This window comes from Bactrocera dorsalis, chromosome 6, assembly GCF_023373825.1.
Source record: "Bactrocera dorsalis isolate Fly_Bdor chromosome 6, ASM2337382v1, whole genome shotgun sequence".
NCBI classification, from domain to species: domain Eukaryota; kingdom Metazoa; phylum Arthropoda; class Insecta; order Diptera; family Tephritidae; genus Bactrocera; species Bactrocera dorsalis.
The window spans coordinates 9,232,853-9,252,737 of NC_064308.1; the positions used below are offsets into that span (position 1 = coordinate 9,232,853).

At 37.8% G+C, this 19,885-nt stretch overlaps 1 protein-coding gene across 26 annotated transcripts in view; it reads right to left on the reverse strand.

Moving 5' to 3' along the window:
* Positions 1–19,885, reverse strand: part of LOC105227111 (ADP-ribosylation factor-like protein 4A) — a 566,667-nt gene that overhangs the window by 192,379 nt on the left and 354,403 nt on the right. The gene's annotated exons all lie outside the window — the stretch shown is intronic.

The following is a 19,885-nucleotide window of genomic DNA, read 5'->3' on the forward strand; positions in this document are numbered from 1 at the left end:
ATGCCTGTGGACTCTATTCACAGCACTGTTGAAAGTTTTGTTCGTAATAAAACAGTATGGGCTCCTTCTGAGTGGCCAACTATTATTACTAATGCTAGATATAATCCTAAAAGCTACATTGTAAATGTTTTGAAGTATGAAGACTTCATGGATTGGAAGTCCTTTTCACATGCTTTATTACCAGCTAAATTAAAAATTAATTTTAAATTATTAAGGGTTGTTCAATTTAATAAAAACAATCATATTGTTAGATTTAAATACGGGTTTTTTGAAGATAGTGCCAATAACGAAATTAATATGGATTCCATCATCAGATCGAGAGCAAACAGAGCTACTGTCCAAAAAGGACTCACATCTTTATACGTTGAAGAGCTCAAAATTTCAGCTGCTAAATACAAAGATTTACGATACAAGAGCTATGCAACAAAAATATAATACCAAGCAGATACCATCAAGAATATTTAAATATGAGGCATGATGGAACCATACGCGATGCTTTAGCTGAAACGGATGATGATGATTCTGATAAGGAGCATTAAAAACAAATTACTTCATTTTATATAAGTACCTAGTACATCTGATTACGAGTTTTTAATATAAATATGTTTCATTTACACATAATATGTATTTTGTTTAACAACTATGATGGAATAATACGTGGTGTTAAGTTAAAGAAAAACTTTATTTTGTATATACATAGCATAAGTTTAACAAATATTTCAAATATTTTATATAAATGAATATATTTTTCAGTTATAATTATGACTATTTAATAGATATTTTTATCGTAAACGCCAAAATAACCTTAGATTGGAACAGCAAAAAAAATGTAAGCGCCATAAATAGCATAAATACTTATTAATTTTATTTTTTTTTTCAATTATATATGTAAATGTCTGAAAAGCATTAATGTATGAAAAATTCTAAATTACTACCACATTAATGGTTAAAAGTATTTAAAAAAAAACCTTCTCCTGTAAAGTTTGGTTTTTGTCGCTTACGCTAAAATGGCGGTAAAGGCTCGAAATGATCATGATGACGAGAAAAATTTAAATCCGGTTGACTATCTGCCTGCCTGACCGTCCATCCGCCCGTTCAAGCTGTAACTTGAGTAAAAAATGAGATATCTCGATGAAACTTGGTATTTACAAAAAATATTTTGAGTTCGTAAATGGGCGTAATCGGACAACGGCCACGCCCACAAATCGCCATGAACCGAAAACATATTAATTGCCATAACTAAGCACTAAGTTAAGACATAAAGCTGCAATTTGGTATAGAGGATCGTAGTAGCAAGAGGCACCTGTTGGCAAAGATTTTCGAAAAAGTGGGCGTGGCTCCGCCCTCTAACAAGTTTAATGTATACAGTTTTTCTCCGGAAAGTTATTGGACTGATTTTCTTCCGTCGTGACTGTACTTCGGAGCGTTCGCCAGTTAATTTTTACATTAGTAAAAATAAATTTGAGCTGCATCGAAATGTGTTCTCTTTATTAATACTCTTAGGACTAACTTATTACATGGTTCTTACTTCTATTCATACTAGCTAGTATGTTTACTTATTCCTAGTTTGTTTACTTACAGATTTATATTACATTATTTGCTTAGGTTTGTTCACATATAAAGGGTGATTTTTTAAGAGCTTGATAACTTTTTTTTTTTAAAAAAACGCATAAAATTTGCAAAATCTCATCGGTTCTTTATTTGAAACGTTAGATTGGTTCATGACATTTACTTTTTGAAGATAATTTCATTTAAATGTTGACCGCGGCTGCGTCTTAGGTGGCCCATTCGGAAAGTCCAATTTTGGGCAACTTTTTCGAGCATTTCGGCCGGAATAGCCCGAATTTCTTCGGAAATGTTGTCTTCCAAAGCTGGAATAGTTGCTGGCTTATTTCTGTAGACTTTAGACTTGACGTAGCCCCACAAAAAATAGTCTAAAGGCGTTAAATCGCATGATCTTGGTGGCCAACTTACGGGTCCATTTCTTGAGATGAATTGTTGTCCGAAGTTTTCCCTCAAAATGGCCATAGAATCGCGAGCTGTGTGGCATGTAGCGCCATCTTGTTGAAACCACATGTCAACCAAGTTCAGTTCTTCCATTTTTGGCAACAAAAAGTTTGTTAGCATCGAACGATAGCGATCGCCATTCACCGTAACGTTGCGTCCAACAGCATCTTTGAAAAAATACGGTCCAATGATTCCACCAGCGTACAAACCACACCAAACAGTGCATTTTTCGGGATGCATGGGCAGTTCTTGAACGGCTTCTGGTTGCTCCTCACCCCAAATGCGGCAATTTTGCTTATTTACGTAGCCATTCAACCAGAAATGAGCCTCATCGCTGAACAAAATTTGTCGATAAAAAACATTTCGAACCGAACACTGATTTTGGTAATAAAATTCAATGATTTGCAAGCGTTGCTCGTTAGTAAGTCTATTCATGATGAAATGTCAAAGCATACTGAGCATCTTTCTCTTTGACACCATGTCTGAAATCCCACGTGATCTGTCAAATACTAATGCATGAAAATCCTAACCTCAAAAAAATCACCCGTTACCTTCATTGTTTGCTTAGGCATATTTCCTTTGTTCTAAGATTAGATTGTATGGTATTCAAACTCAAGGTTGTTTTGATGTTTGCTTTGTAGTGAGAGTGCATTCTATTGTTCCAACTCAAGGTTATTTTTATGCATTTTCTTCAATATTATTTTGATACATTCTGCTTATATCATAAAGAATACGTTCCTTAACTCGCGCACCGACTGGATTCGGTATAGAGCGTCCTAGCTAACGAACGAGCGAATCAGTTGTCTCGGAGCACCTGGAGAGTCAGGACATTTTCGCGTGACGCGCGTTAACTTAGCGTCTGCTTTTGGCATTGCATTGGCTAAAGACAGTGCAGTTAGAGAATAATGATCCTTTATTTTTTAATTGCTTTAGTTAGTAGTAGTAGTAGTTATGTATATAATTAAGTATTTTCGATGAGCTGTCAAAAGTAATATATTAATTTATGACTGCATGTCTGTCAGTCCGTGCAAGCTGTAAGCTAAGTAAAAATAAAGATCCTATTGAACCTTGGTGCACATATTTTTTGGCACCATAGTTCTTCTTTTTTTCAATATGATTTTATTTATTGGATCTGCATTTTTTTAAGCCTAACAATGAGTTATAAAATCTTAAAATCTATTTAAAAACTAGACAGACTCAAGCAAGTGATTGAGCTGTTTTGGTGATACGTTGCCCTTTAATACGCAGGCATATCTCTTCTTTTAAGGCGTGTTTGCTCGCAGGAATGTACCAAAGCATTAGTCAAAGGGTTTGAATGATTTAGATATATTATATACTAGCTGACCCCGCAGCCGTTGTCCTGCGTGAAATTATGTAGTTTGAAATGAAAAGAAAGTTAAATTTATCATTTCATTTTTTTTTCAATGTAATGCAGCTTTATAAACAACATTTTTCGGTTTCTGTTCCGGTGTACAGAAAAGATGGTTTTCCAACTCGTGAGCACGCTACGGCCATGTGAAAAACATAGCATTTTCAAAATTATGCCTCACACTATGCGACTATCTTTAGGTCCTGTTGACTGTCATCTCAAATTCAATTTTCACTGGAAACGGAATACGTTTGAACTGAAATAGCAAATCGTTAGAACTCAAAGGAATTCGTAGGATCAAGCATTCTGTCCCTTTGTACTCGATAGGTGCGTCACAATCAGTCGGGTTCCATTACACAGTTTCGGCGAATTTCTTTCCAACATTTGGTTTTGTGATTTGATTATCTCTTGAATCATGTTTTGCATTGAAGCCATAAATTGTATCATAATTTGGATAAGGTTGAAAATCATAGTTTCAACGCTGCCATTTCGTTGGTTTTGGGTCAATTTCATTTGTGCTGTATTGCCTTAATCACGTTTGCGTAGCTCCCTTGTGTAGCATTGTCTAGGATTTACTGGTTTTGAAATATGTATGGACGGGGATTTCAATATTTTCATTAGAAGGAATATTCAACATTTGGTTACGATGTGCTTGAATGCCCTGTGACAACTTCGATTTCAAATCTTTATATACAGGGCCAACCCCTGTAGTTAGCAGTGTGATTTTTTCCATAATTACTGCATTTTTTTATTTAAATCCTCTTTTTTAAGAGTACATTTTGAAGTAGGATGTAGATCACCACACACAACACAGACACTGCGTAGAGTGTAATATGCTTTCATGTGTCCATACTCTTGGCAGTTTGTACATTTTACATTTCTCTTATGGGCTTCCTCAACGGCGATTCTGTGTTGGAGTAAATATTTTAAATTGTGTTATGTATTTCATGTTTCTTTAGTTGGTAAGAATTTGGCACCAATTATATTTTGAAAATTAGCTGTGGTACTTTTCCAACAGTTTTAATTCCAAAACCGCATTCTTCTAATGCTTCTTTGACTTCACTAGAGTCTACGGCAGACTCTATACACTTAGAGCTCTTCAGCTGATACGAATAATAATTCTTGTTTTATTTAACTATTTCCATAGAAGTTTTTTCAGTGTAACACTGCATTTTTGAATGATCTATATTGTCTTTTTTCAAAGGCACTATATGAAAATTTTTAGTACCTACAATTCCACTTAATTTCGCAACAGAGTATCACTGCTCTGGTCGCGCAAATACATACAAGTTAACACATAGTGCCCAATTTCCAGTTGGGTACGAGTGTGGTGAGGCCAATACAACATCTTGCCTCATCAGCAGATTGTGTGGGCGACGACCGCCACTAAAGCAACGACTCAGATTACATAAACAATAACAACCACCAAGGCGGCGAGGCGGTCGGACAGCGAACCACAGTGTCAATAGCCGATTGCGTAAACAGTTGACCAGCGATCGTTGCTTGCACTATCAGCAATTGGGTAAACAATTGTATGGAGCAGAGTCAGCACGACGCAGACGTCAAAGCCGGCAGCGTCGATTACTGGATATGGATATGCGTTCTTAGGCTTAATTGTTAAGTTAGGTTTTGGGCTAGTTTAGATTTAAGTTGAACTTTAGCCAGAGTACACGTCTGTGGCCAATAAAAGACTACTGCAAATATATATATATTGTTATTGCCGCGTCCATCGACCGGCTGATACAGGGATTACAGCCTACATACTTTACTGGCGCCCAACGTGGGGCAAAGAGCAAAATTACGGAATTATCATATTCATTAGAAAATCATGTAAGTGAATGGCACAGCCAATCGTGATTGTTTGTTAAAAGCAGCATTATATAAAGAGTGAAGTGATCCGTTTTTATTTTTTATTGTTTTGGTGGCCGTTAACGATTGTGCCGCGTTTGAGTGAAAAAATACTTATGTGTGTTAGTTTGTTCAGGGTCTAATGAGCCACCCCCCTCACGATAAAGAGCTTTACGATAACTCAGTGCAGGAATTAATAAACCATACTAGAAGGTTACGTGTGGCAGACGTAGTGGAAACAGAAACGGATATGGACGCAAGACAGGTACAAGCGGTGTTAGAAGCCGCATTGGCGGCACAGGCCGCTCAATGGAAACAGGTTATTGATGAAAAAATTAGTGAAGTTAGGAACGAGATGAGTGCATTGAGGATCACGGCCCCTGAAGTAGAAAGCTACCAGAAAATTGCGATAGTGCAGGGAAAATCGTGTAGTCAGACGTTAGACCTCGTCAAGTCATTGCCAGAGTTTGATGGTAAACAAGAGGAATATATTTCGTGGAGGCAGGCAGCGATGGCCGCCTACGACATATTCGAACCTTATGAAGGCAGCGTAAAGCATTACGAGGCAGTAGGTATTATTCGGAATAAGATTAGGGGTTCAGCAAATAATATACTGGCCTCATTTAACACAGTTTTAAATTTTAAGGCCATTGTGGCACGGTTAGATTTCACCTACGCTGACAAAACTCCAGTGCGCATTCTCCAACAAGAATTAGATACCTTGCGTCAGGGCGATTTGAGCTTGTCACAGTACTATGATGAGATAGAAAGGAAACTGACCCTCATAATAAATAAAACGCTTATGACATATGATGCAGCTGCTGCAGCTGTCCTAAATGAAAAATTTAGATGTGATGCCCTAAACACGTTCGTATCGGGTTTAAAAAGACCCCTACACCAGGCTGTATTCCCAGCTAGACCAAAGGATCTACCAAGTGCCTTGGCACTAGCCCGCGAGGCCGAGTCGAGTCACGATAGGTACATGTTCGCGGCAACGTACGCTAAAAATGCCGAAGAGAGAGCCCAAAAGTCAGGGGGTCAAAAATCCCAAACTCGGCGGCAAAATAATTATTCACAGAATAGTGGCGGCGATGCCAATCACGCAAAAAATCCACATTACTTCAAGAGTCAGGTCAGAAATAATCCAGGAAAGGCTTCATCATTTAGGCAACGCGAAAATGATAGGGATTTTCATGGTAGAGGCCCCGAACCTAAGGACGTCGATCCTAGTTCGTTTAAATTTAGGCACCCAACGGAATACCAACAGGCACAAGCTGCCGGTATTCACAATGCTCCCGTTCAGAGAAATAAGAGACAGAATAATTCAGAGCGTATGACAGATTTTAGGCGTCAAAGGATCAACAATTTGAATCATTCAGATGTTGATCAGGATTACCAAGCGTATGAGGCTGCTGCCGCAGCTGCAGTAGCAGAGGTGGACAATGAAAATGGGGTTGACTACGAAAGTGACTCTATTAATTTTTTAGAGGCCACTCCCGGCTACCGTTCCTTGAGCGGACGTTGGCTGGGAAAACACTAAGGTTTTTAATTGACACGGGAGCGGCAAAAAATTATGTCAGGCCCGTAAAAGAACTTAAAGGCATAAAGTCGGTAGACTCCCCGTTTAATGTGAACTCTATCCATGGGTCCAATAAAATCAAACAGAAATGCCTGATAAATATTTTCGGGGTAACATCCCCATTCTTTGTGTTGGATAGTCTAACACTGTTCGACGGAATCATAGGCCTTGACCTGCTAACGCAGGTGGGCGCGACTATTGACCTAGACGGAGGCAAAATAAATTATGGTACCATGTCAGAAGATCTGCAATATCATAAGTGCAGCAACGTTAACTTTACAAATGTCAACGACATACAGGTACCAAGTTCAGTGAAGGCAGAATTTAAAAAAATGATCCTGAAAAGGATTAAGGCATTCGCAGACTCTAACGAGCTGTTGCCATTTAACACTTCGGTTGTGGCCACGATCCGAACCAAAGATAACGAGCCTATTTATTCGAAGTTGTACCCTCACCCAATGGGAGTGGCAGATTTCGTCGAAAAGGAAATAAGAGAACTGCTACGCAATAAAATCATTAGACCGTCAAGGTCCCCTTACAACAACCCAACCTGGGTCGTAGATAAAAAGGGTTACGACGAGTTAGGCAACAAAAACAAACGTCTGGTTATTGATTTTAGGAAGCTCAACGAGCGCACTATTGCCGATAAGTACCCAATGCCGAACATTTCAATGATTCTGGCAAATTTAGGGAAAGCCAAGTACTTTACGACTTTAGATTTAAAGTCAGGCTACCATCAGATTGTCCTCGCCGAGCAGGATCGCGAGAAAACGTCTTTTTCCGTTAACGGTGGAAAATATGAGTTTTGTCGATTGCCATTCGGTTTGAAGAATGCTGGAAGCATCTTCCAGAGGGCGATCGACGACGTCTTACGTGAACAAATTGGCAAATCATGCTATGTTTACGTCGATGACGTCATAATTTTTTCTGAAAATGAATCGGAACATGTCAAACATATAAATTGGGTCTTGGAAAAACTGTGTGAGGCCAACATGAAAGTTTCACGAGAAAAAACACATTTTTTTAAAACAAGTGTGGAATATCTCGGTTTCATAGTAACAAGAGGTGGGGCAAAAACTGACCCCGCAAAGGTCAAAGCCGTTCAGGAATATCCTGAACCTAAGGATTTGTTCAGCCTTAGATCCTTTCTAGGGCTAGCAAGTTATTATAGGTGTTTCATAAAAGATTTCGCCTCCATAGCAAGACCTCTAACTGAGATCCTAAAAGGTGAAAATGGCTTAGTAAGTAAACACAAGTCTAGAAGGGTACCCATTGGTTTTAGTGAAGCGCAACGCAATGCCTTCGAAAGATTAAGAAACATCCTAGCATCTGAAGATGTCATCTTAATGTACCCAGATTTTAAAAAACCATTTGACTTAACGACAGACGCCTCCGCTCACGGCATTGGCGCAGTCCTCTCGCAGAATGGTAAACCGATTACAATGATTTCAAGAACGCTGAAAGATAGGGAAATGCATTATGCAACAAATGAAAGAGAATTACTGGCCATAGTATGGGCTTTAGGGAAACTTCAAAATTATCTCTATGGAACTAGGGACATCAACATCTATACAGACCACCAGCCTCTAACGTTTGCGGTTTCTGATAAGAACCCGAATGCAAAGATAAAACGGTGGAAGGCATTCATAGACGAGCATAATGCTAAAATTTATTATAAACCTGGTAAGGAAAACTCTGTCGCAGATGCTCTTTCACGGCAGAACATAAATGCGTTGGAGAGCGAACTCAAATCTGACGCAGCGACAGTTCACAGTGAATTGTCACTGACCTACACGGTCGAATCAACAGAAAAACCCATAAACTGCTTCAGGAATCAAATAGTTTTGGAGAAGTCGCGTTTCCCTCTGAAACGGAATTTTATACTCTTTGGCGGAAAAACCCGCCACGTTATTCACTTCATAGATAAAAACAGCCTCATTGACGAAGTAAAGGAGGTTGTTAACCCCCTCGTGGTGAACGCGATTCACTGCGAGCTACCGGCGCTAGCCAGCATACAACACGAATTGGTAAGATGCTTCCCATCTACCAAATTCTGGTACTGCAAGAATATGGTGTCGGACATTACGAACAAGGATGAACAAAGGGAAATAGTCACTACTGAACACAATCGTGCCCATAGAGCTGCGCAGGAAAATGTGAAACAGATCCTCTGTGACTATTATTTTCCGAAAATGTCCAAATTGGCAAACGAAATTGTCACAAACTGCAAAATATGCACGAAAGCCAAATACGATCGACACCCTAGAAGGCAGGAACTCGGCGTTAGGCCGATTCCATCGTACGCAGGTGAAATGCTGCACATAGATATTTTCTCCACAGACAAGAAGCATTTTTTAACTTGTGTTGATAAATTCTCTAAATTTGCAGTAGTTCAACCGATACCGTCGCGGACAATAACGGATGTAAAAATACCCATTCTCCAATTGATTAATTTCTTCCCAGGAACAAAAACTATCTATTGTGATAATGAGGCGTCCTTCAACTCGGACACCATTGTGACTCTGTTGAAGAACCAATATGGGATTGATATAGTAAACGCTCCCCCTCTCCACAGTACTTCCAACGGACAAGTAGAGAAGTTTCACAGTACCTTGGTAGAAATTGCTAGGTGCCTTAAACTTGAAAGAAGAATAAGCGATACAATGGACCTGATCACTCAAGCTACCATCGAATACAACCGAACAATACACTCGGTCACAAATAAGGAGCCTATTGAGGTAATATACGCCTCAACCGAAGAATTCCGAAAGGAAGTGAAAGGTAAAATCGAACAAGCACAACAGGATCAGCTCGATAGAAATAACCCGTCAAGGCAGAACAGGGTATTTGAAGTAGGGGAAAAGGTAATGGTAAAAACTAATAGAAGGTTAGGGAACAAGTTAACCCCCCTGTGTGAGGAGAGGAGAGTAGATGCAGATCTGGGGACAACAGTCCTAATAAATGGAAGGATAGTCCATAAGGACAACATTAGATAAAGTACTTAGCCTTAGAAAATGACGACATTAATTTCTAATCACCTTATATTGCTTCTTTAGGTTTCCAATCACAATTCTTCTCACTTTCGGGATAGCGGCAGCCAAGTTAACGGATTACTCACACTCACATTACATACCGGTAGTGGACGGCGACGCACTAGTCGGTTCACTAGTGTTCGGAACGAACACAATTACCTGAGGCACTCAACTAATTTGACCGAGTTTATGCGCATGACAGACGAAACTGCCAACATGACGGACTTGTTCCCGCAGTCGCACATGCGAAAGTTGCTAGAGACTGACAATAAACATGTTAGAACATTACTAGCGACTATAAGCGTACATCATAGAATGGCAAGAAGCCTAGACTTTCTGGGTTCAGCCCTTAAATTTATCACAGGTACCCCAGACGCTGACGATTTCCACCAAATTAGAATGACAGAAGCCCAACTAATAGAATCCAACAATAGACAGGTAGTGATTAACACAAAGACATAGGAACAGATTAACGCACTAACTAGTACGGTAAATGAACTCCTCAAAGAAGCGAAGAAAGAAAGAATCGATACGGCGCACCTTTTTGAAATTTTACTCACTCGAAATAGGATTATGATCACGGAAATTCAGAATATAATGCTCGCAATAACCCTTGCGAAAATAAAGGTAGTAAATCCAACAATCATTGATGACGAGGGTTTGAAATCCATATTGGTTGGGCCAATCACAGATATAGCAATCACTGAACTAATGGAAGTGTCAACCGTTAAAGTTATTCAGCACAATGATGTAATTCATTTTATAATCAAATATCCTAGAATTAAGTTTTTGTGTAGGAAAGTTTTGATTTTTCCGGTGGTACACAACGGCGTCGTGCTGCAAATCAACGAAAACACAGTGGTCGAGTGCAAGAGCGGAATTTTGGCGGTCAACAACTGTGAAGCAACAACAACTTCAACGTTCTGCAGCTTAACTACAAATACAACATGCGCTCTGCAACTTCACACCGGTGGCACAGCACATTGTAACACGCAACCGAGTCACCTTAACGCTAGCACCATAGTTGACGACGGAGTCATAATCATTAACGACAGCCCAACCAGAATCGTCATTGATGAAACACCTGAGAAAAATGTAAGTGGCACGTATCTCGTCACTTTCGAGAACCATGTGTTTCTGAACGGCACTAAGTACGTTAACAGAATGAGTAGGCTGGAAAAGGCTCCAGGTATTGCTGCTTTACACCTGCTGAACATCACTGGCCATGAGACCATTTTGAGTTTGCCTTACCTTCACCGCCTCAACAATCAAAATCTACAAACCATTGACGAAATTAAAGAAGAACTAACGACCGTCACGAGCCGAACACTTGCTTTCATCCTGGGTCTGGGAGTAGCTGCGTTGATCAGTTGCCTCGCTTTCCTCTGGCAGTACAAGAAGAAAACACGAGCCTTACACGAGATCAACCTGGTAGTGAAAGATATGGCAACGAACGAGGACGATCGTGTTTCGAAGGGGGGAGTAGTTAACACATAGTGCCCAATTTCCAGTTGGGTACGAGTGTGGTGAGGCCAATACAACATCTTGCCTCATCAGCAGATTGTGTGGGCGACGACCGCCACTAAAGCAACGACTCAGATTACATAAACAATAACAACCACCAAGGCGGCGAGGCGGTCGGACAGCGAACCACAGTGTCAATAGCCGATTGCGTAAACAGTTGACCAGCGATCGTTGCTTGCACTATCAGCAATTGGGTAAACAATTGTATGGAGCAGAGTCAGCACGACGCAGACGTCAAAGCCGGCAGCGTCGATTACTGGATATGGATATGCGTTCTTAGGCTTAATTGTTAAGTTAGGTTTTGGGCTAGTTTAGATTTAAGTTGAACTTTAGCCAGAGTACACGTCTGTGGCCAATAAAAGAGTACTGCAAATATATAACCTGCATTGTTATTGCCGCGTCCATCGACCGGCTGATACAGGGATTACAGCCTACATACTTTACTTACATAACGGGTGATTTTTTTGAGGTTAGGATTTTCATGCATTAGTATTTGACAGATCACGTGGGATTTCAGACATGGTGTCAAAGAGAAAGATGCTCAGTATGCTTTGACATTTCATCATGAATAGACTTACTAACGAGCAACGCTTGCAAATCATTGAATTTTATTACCAAAATCAGTGTTCGGTTCGAAATGTGTTTCGCGCTTTACGTCCGATTTATGGTCTACATAATCGACCAAGTGAGCAAACAATTAATGCGATTGTGACCAAGTTTCGCACTCAGTTTACTTTATTGGACATTAAACCAACCACACGAATGCGTACAGTGCGTACAGAAGAGAATATTGCGTCTGTTTCTGAGAGTGTGGCTGAAGACCGTGAAATGTCGATTCGTCGCCGTTCGCAGCAATTGGGTTTGTGTTATTCGACCACATGGAAGATTTTACGCAAAGATCTTGGTGTAAAACCGTATAAAATACAGCTCGTGCAAGAACTGAAGCCGAACGATCTGCCACAACGTCGAATTTTCAGTGAATGGGCCCTAGAAAAGTTGGCAGAAAATCCGCTTTTTTATCGACAAATTTTGTTCAGCGATGAGGCTCATTTCTGGTTGAATGGCTACGTAAATAAGCAAAATTGCCGCATTTGGGGTGAAGAGCAACCAGAAGCCGTTCAAGAACTGCCCATGCATCCCGAAAAATGCACTGTTTGGTGTGGTTTGTACGCTGGTGGAATCATTGGACCGTATTTTTTCAAAGATGCTGTTGGACGCAACGTTACGGTGAATGGCGATCGCTATCGTTCGATGCTAACAAACTTTTTGTTGCCAAAAATGGAAGAACTGAACTTGGTTGACATGTGGTTTCAACAAGATGGCGCTACATGCCACACAGCTCGCGATTCTATGGCCATTTTGAGGGAAAACTTCGGACAACAATTCATCTCAAGAAATGGACCCGTAAGTTGGCCACCAAGATCATGCGATTTAACGCCTTTAGACTATTTTTTGTGGGGCTACGTCAAGTCTAAAGTCTACAGAAATAAGCCAGCAACTATTCCAGCTTTGGAAGACAACATTTCCGAAGAAATTCGGGCTATTCCGGCCGAAATGCTCGAAAAAGTTGCCCAAAATTGGACTTTCCGAATGGACCACCTAAGACGCAGCCGCGGTCAACATTTAATAGAAATTATCTTCAAAAAGTAAATGTCATGAACCAATCTAACGTTTCAAATAAAGAACCGATGAGATTTTGCAAATTTTATGCGTTTTTTTTTTTTAAAAAGTTATCAAGCTCTTAAAAAATCACCCTTTACATATATTGGAGGTGGTTTGGCATTAACGACTGTGGTGGTAGTATGGCACATCTGTTGCCATTTAGCATTTCTGGCTTTTTACCATTTGACTTGCCTGGTTGAAAATTTTTGGTATTGATCGCTGATTTAACTGGACTTAAGTTCCTTTTTACGTTAACATATTGCGATCGGGAAACGAGATTTTTCGTTTCTAAAAAAATTACGTAGACATCGAGAAACGAGATGTCTCGCTGTCTGGTGATATGAAACAACACACTCTTGAGACACTAAAACCGACAAAAAATAAAACATCCCACAAGAGTATGTATAGTATGTAAAACACATGGAGTAAGGAGCGAAACACGATTGTTTAAATGAGTTAAGCATCCACGTTCTCTACTCGGAAAAAACTAGCGCACTCTAATAAGACAAATTAATTTACCACAGCTGATGACATTACAACACAACACCAATGTAACATACCACACTCGTACGTAACCCAACTTACAAAAAGGATGGGCAAGGGGAAAGCAGACGCATTCGTTCGACACACTGCGCCCATCAAGATCAATATTTCGACAGCCGTCCCGCGCGCTCCAGCTTGAACATCAACAGCACCGATCTATCTACATCTTCAACATTCTTCACACGATTCGATCATCAACATTCGTCTACAAGAGATTCCATGCTATACTGCGCCGCGTCGACACCATCTTTCGTTTTATTTACTTGGTGTGACATCAATCCTACGGGCTACGTTCAACAAAATAAATACGTTCAAATGATCTCATCGAGTACTGTTACGTCGGCTAATCGTACGATTTACATTTTTGATTCATTTTACATTTTTATTTGTAAATTTAAGGTTATTGTTTTAAATTAAATAAAGTCAAATGGTGTCCAAAAACCAAAATCATCCTATTAAAATTTTGGTGACAATTATTTAAAAAAGACGGCACAAACCACAAACTAAAACTAAAACAAAACAAAAATCAGTGCAGTGTAGTGAAGTGCCGTGGCAAACAAAAATAAAAACAAAAAAACCCAAAGAGAAGTGAGGTGACAAAACTGTAAACAAAAACAAAGTGCATTTGAAAAATTAAGACACCAAACATTTTAAGCAAAAAAAGCAACAAATGCGCGTAATCTAAAAAGAAAATATAAATCGGCCGCGAAGTAGAAAATTAAAATAATATCTTGCGGGCGCGAGTCGCAACAAAAACAAACAAAAACGAAACATACGTATACGAGTACAAAAAAATATACAAAACAAGAAATGCGCTGTCGTGGGACACCAGGCAGGAACGAAGTTCCTTCGGATAATGTAGAATCGATACAATTTGCAAAAATACTAATACCTTTCACTTCAATGAAATTTTAATATTTTGTTCAAACTGAAATTTTTTTATGCAAAAAATAAGTAAAAATTGGTAAATTTGTTTTTGTTTTAAGTTATCAATTGTTATTACAAATGATATAATAGAGCTATAATAGAGCTATTTTATGCTTTTATTTGTAAAATAACGTCAAGTTTGTTAGACCTGTGAATAATTTTACATTTTAGATATTAGTGACATCACCACTCTACCTCCTCTTTCTATCTTCCATTCTACTGTCAACTCTACTGTCGTCCTACTGCCGTTGGCAAATATAGGAAATATTCCAGTTAGCGGGAACGACAACTGTCGGTCTGCAGTCGTGTAGTCGTGCTGCTGTCAAAATAACAGTGTCCATAAGAACGTCTGTATTTTAATATTTGGGAGATGTAGTTTGCAGTCTGTTGCGCTCTATGTGTTCCGCACTTCCCTCAAAACTAATTTGCATACACAATAATGTTACAGATTTTCATGCCTAATTATTTTGCAAAACCTAAAGGTAGGCCATAACTAGCGATCTTACAGTATTTTTCTTACGGGTTATTTCCTCAAACCCTGCGCCAAAAAATATGCAAGAACTCAACTCCTCATAAACGTATTTAGTGCAAGCACATGCAGCATGGCCGGCATGTACCAAGACAACACAGCTGTCCATTTTGCATGTACACAATATCGTTGTGGCCATCCATACTAATACCTTTCACTTCAATGAAATTTTAATATTTTGTTCTGTATTTTAATATTTGACAGATGTAGTTTGCAGTCGTTCCAAAAATAAAAAAAATAAAGTACATTTTCAAAATAACATTTTTCAAAAAAAAAATATTAATATTTAGTTAAATATTGTTAATTTACAGAATAATTATGCAAATTGGGTTAGTAATGAGCAAAGTCTTAAATTTAATAAACTTATACAAGCATAAATGAAAATATCATTTCTCATTTTTTTAAATTTATTATTTCAATTGGTATTTAAAATTTATGCCACAATTATTATATAGTAGTCCAAAAATATGAATTCTTATTTTCCCAGAAATACATTTGTAAAAAAGGATCTTTATCCTTTGTTATTATTATTATTATTGTATTTTTCCAAGAAATACATTTGTAACAAAAGGATCATAATCCTTTCTTATTTTCCTCATAAAAGATTTAAACAGTTCAAGAGCTCAAAGCATGCGCTACATCAGCTCGCACCTACCTACCCTGCGCCTTTGCGCAAATGATTATGTTATGATAACAAATGCCAATACAGATTTGGCAATGGCAATAGCAATAGATTTGACAGTTAGTAAGACATAGATTTTATCCTGTCGAGACGGCCCGTAATGCATGAATTCATGACTATGCATTGGCCGGATGGAGTGGTAATAGAGAGAGAAGGAATGAAAGAACGAAATAAAGAGGGAGAGAGAAAAAGGTATTATGCACTACTCGTTTTTTAAGGAAAACGAATTGAAAGAATATGACAACACAATGACACATTCAAAGCTCTGAAGCTCACGAAAGTGAACTAAAAATGGCTTTGTGCATCTTACTACATGAACATTCGTAAGAAGGCAGCAACATAACAATGGCCGGCATGTACACAAGACAATACAGCCGTCCATTTTGCATGTACACAATATCGTTGTTGCCATACTAATACCTTTCAGTTCAATGAAATTTTAATATTTTGTTCAAAGTGAAATTTTTTATGCAAAAAATAAGTAAATAGGTATATATTTTTTTTTGTTTTAATATATCTATTGTTATTACAAAGGATATAATAGAGCTATAATAGAGCTATTTTATGCTTTTATTTGTAAAATAACGTCAAGTTTGTTAGACCTGTGAATAATTTTACATATTAGTGGCATCACCACTCTCCTCATATCTCTTCTTCCATTCTACTGTCGTTCTACTGTCGTTGGCAAATAGGAATTAGCGAGAATGACAACTGTCGGCCTACAGTCGTGTATTCGTGCAGCTGTCAAAATAACAGTGTCCTAAGAACGTCTGTATTTTAATATTTGGCAGATGTAGTTTGCAGTCTGTTGCACTCTATGTGTTCCGCACTTCACTCAAAACTAATTTGCATACACAATAATGATTTTCATGCCTAATTATTTTGCAAGACCTAAAAGTAGGCTATAACTAGCGATCTTACGGGTTATTTCTTACGGGTTATTTCCTCAAAGCCTGCGCCAAAAAATATGCAACAATTCAACTCCCCATAAACGTATTTAGTGCAAGCACATGCAGCATGGCCGGCATGTACCAAGCCAACACAGCTGTCCATTTTGCATGTACACAATATCGTTGTGGCCATCCATACTAATACCTTTCACTTCAATGAAATTTTAATATTTTGTTCAAAGTGAAATTTTTTTTATGCAAAAAATAAGTAAAAATTGGTAAATTTGTTTTTGTTTTAAGTTATCAATTGTTATTACAAATTTGCATACACAATAATGTTACAGATTTTCATGCCTAATTATTTTGCAAAACCTAAAAGTAGGCTATAACTAGCGATCTTACAGGTTATTTCTTACGGGTTATTTCTTACGGATATTTCTTACGGGTTATTTCTTACGGTTTTTATTTATTTTTCAGTTAGCTCCCGCAGCAAAATCTCCCTTCTGCAAGCCTGCCGTAAGGAACTTCGTTCCAAAAAGTGCAGTCTAGCAAACAAAAAAAAAAAAAAAACGGATAAAGTCCAGTGAACCGCCAAAAACTTCAGTGCCAATACATACCTAGGAAACAATTTAAAAGGTTTAAACAAACAAAAACCCACACATCGGAAAAACAACAAAATACTTAAAATATAAATCGGGCGCGAAACGTAAAAACATATAAACAATAAAGCAAACACAAAACAAACATACACAGGCAATCGAACGCGCGAAATCTAAAAGCGCCAAAACAAATATACACAATAACAAAACAATCGGGCGCGAACTAAAAATTCCTGCAAAATATTAAAAACCAAAAATAGAAGGTGTACCTGGAAGCGGCTACAAAACAAGGCATACTAAACATTGGAATATACCCTACAAATCTAAGTGAGCGTATTAATTTCATTTCAAATTTAGTTCTAAGTTACGGTTTTCATATTTAAAACCTAACGAAAAATCAACCTAATCTATTTTAATTCACGGCAATATTATACGGCTTAGTAATCCAAGAAAACATCAATTCAAATACTTACTAACAAAAATTCTCTGGCAATACCGCTTTTGTTTAACAAGAACAATAAGCAGGGTTGCATAAATCAAAAACGAAAAGAGAAACAAAAACCAAACATACATACATATGTATATGCAAAATTCCGTACGTTTCTAAACATAATTGTACTATATAAATATATATATGTATATATATACACAAAAATATATATATAAGTGCAAAACATACCTGCGCATATGTACATACATATATTTGTACATATAGAATAGCATAGAATCTGCCTGTAATTTCATTTAAATTATTAATAATATTAATTATATACACATAAATATATTAATGGTGCATTTACAATTGTCCGTACATTCCTATACATAACCCGATACATCTGTATATTCAAAGCACACATTGGTTCGCAATACCTCTTGTTCTTTATTAAACAAAAACAAGCAGGATTGCACAAAAAAAAAACAGAAATTAAACAGACATATACTACATGTATTAGCACAAACATTTCGTGCATACTTACTCACTCTTTAACGAGTGCTCAATTGCTTAAGAACAAAACCTTAATCATGAAATCATTAGCACAAACAATTCGTGCATGTACGAAGCATATTGGTCTCTTCGACGAGCTCTAAATTGCACAAAAACAAGTACATGTAAGCCAATCATTAGGGTGTGCCTATATACCTATATAGAAAATACGTAAAATTAATATTGCGGTTTCAAAGCAAAGCATATAAAATTAAAAAAAAAAAGAAAATAACCCGTCTTTTACAAAAAAAACGTATATATTCTTAAAAAAGTATTCAGTTCACACTGAGAAACCATTAATTAAAAAACAAAAAAAAAATATTTCTACATACTCGTACAACCAGTGAACAATAACAAACATCAAAGTACACCTGGAGCTACATGCTCAAAACCGGTTGCTAGATTTATTTCAGAAAGTGACAATTTAACAAGATACTGCACTAGATTTGCCTCTTCGCCGATTCATGAAAACTCTGAATCGTTATTAGAAATCAAAGTTCAAAATCTTGAAAACTTTTGGACTCGCCTCCAAGCGGATCATGTCGCCATTCTAGGTTCTAACGATTCAGATACACACAATTTCAAATCATCGGCTTACGATATTTACGAATACTGCTTAGACCTATATGAAGAAACAAAAGCTATGATCTCCGATCAATTAAAGCTAATAAAAGCAATTGCACCTACACTTAAAGTCAAAAAAAACGCCGACGGCAACACTTTTCCTGTTACGGAGCTTTTCTCCTCATTTGAAATGCGTAACGGAACTTTTTCGTTTCTTTTATTAGTGTTGCTTTAATTAGATTTTTTTGTAATATTTTGTATCGGTGAATATATTAAGTGCCTAGCAATCGGTGTGGAAACAATGAAAGCCAACAAAAAATGGTATTATCCGAGAAAGAAAAAGTTGATATAATTGCGTATAAGCGGCAAAACTTATCAAATGTCGAAATGTCGGGTATGGTTCACTGCAATGAATATTCTGTAAGACGATTCTGGAAGAAATATTTGGAAACGGAGAGCTTATCACGCCGTCCTGGAAGTGGGCCTAACCCAACTTACAAAAAGGATGGGCAAGGGGAAAGCAGACGCATTCCTTCGACACACTGCGCACATCAAGATCCATATTTCGACAGCCGTCCCGCGCGTTCCAGCTTGAACATCAACAGCAGCGATCTATCTACATCTTCAACATTCGTCACACGATTCGACCATCAACATTCGTCTACAAGAGATTCCATGCTGTACTGCGCCGCGTCGACACCATCTTTCGTTTTATTTACTTGGTGCGACATCAATCCTACGGGCTACGTTCAACAAAATACATACGATCAAATGATCTCACCGAGTACTGTTTCGTCGGCTAATCGTACGATTTACGTTTTTGGTGTCCAAAAACCAAAAGCATTTCCCCCCCCCCCCCATATAAAAAACGATATACATGCAAATTCTGTGAAGTACCGTTACACAAAGGAAGTTGTTTCACCAAATATCATACCAAAAACAATATTAATAATACTTATGTACAACATCTAAAAATTTCAAAACAATATATTGCTTAGACAAATAATAGCCGCAATTTTAATTTAGTTTGATTTTATTAAAAATACCCCGATTTAAAATTTGCAATATTTTAATTACATATTTTCGATATATAAAATTAATTTTGCACTTATATTTTTCAATTTTATATACACTTACACATCACT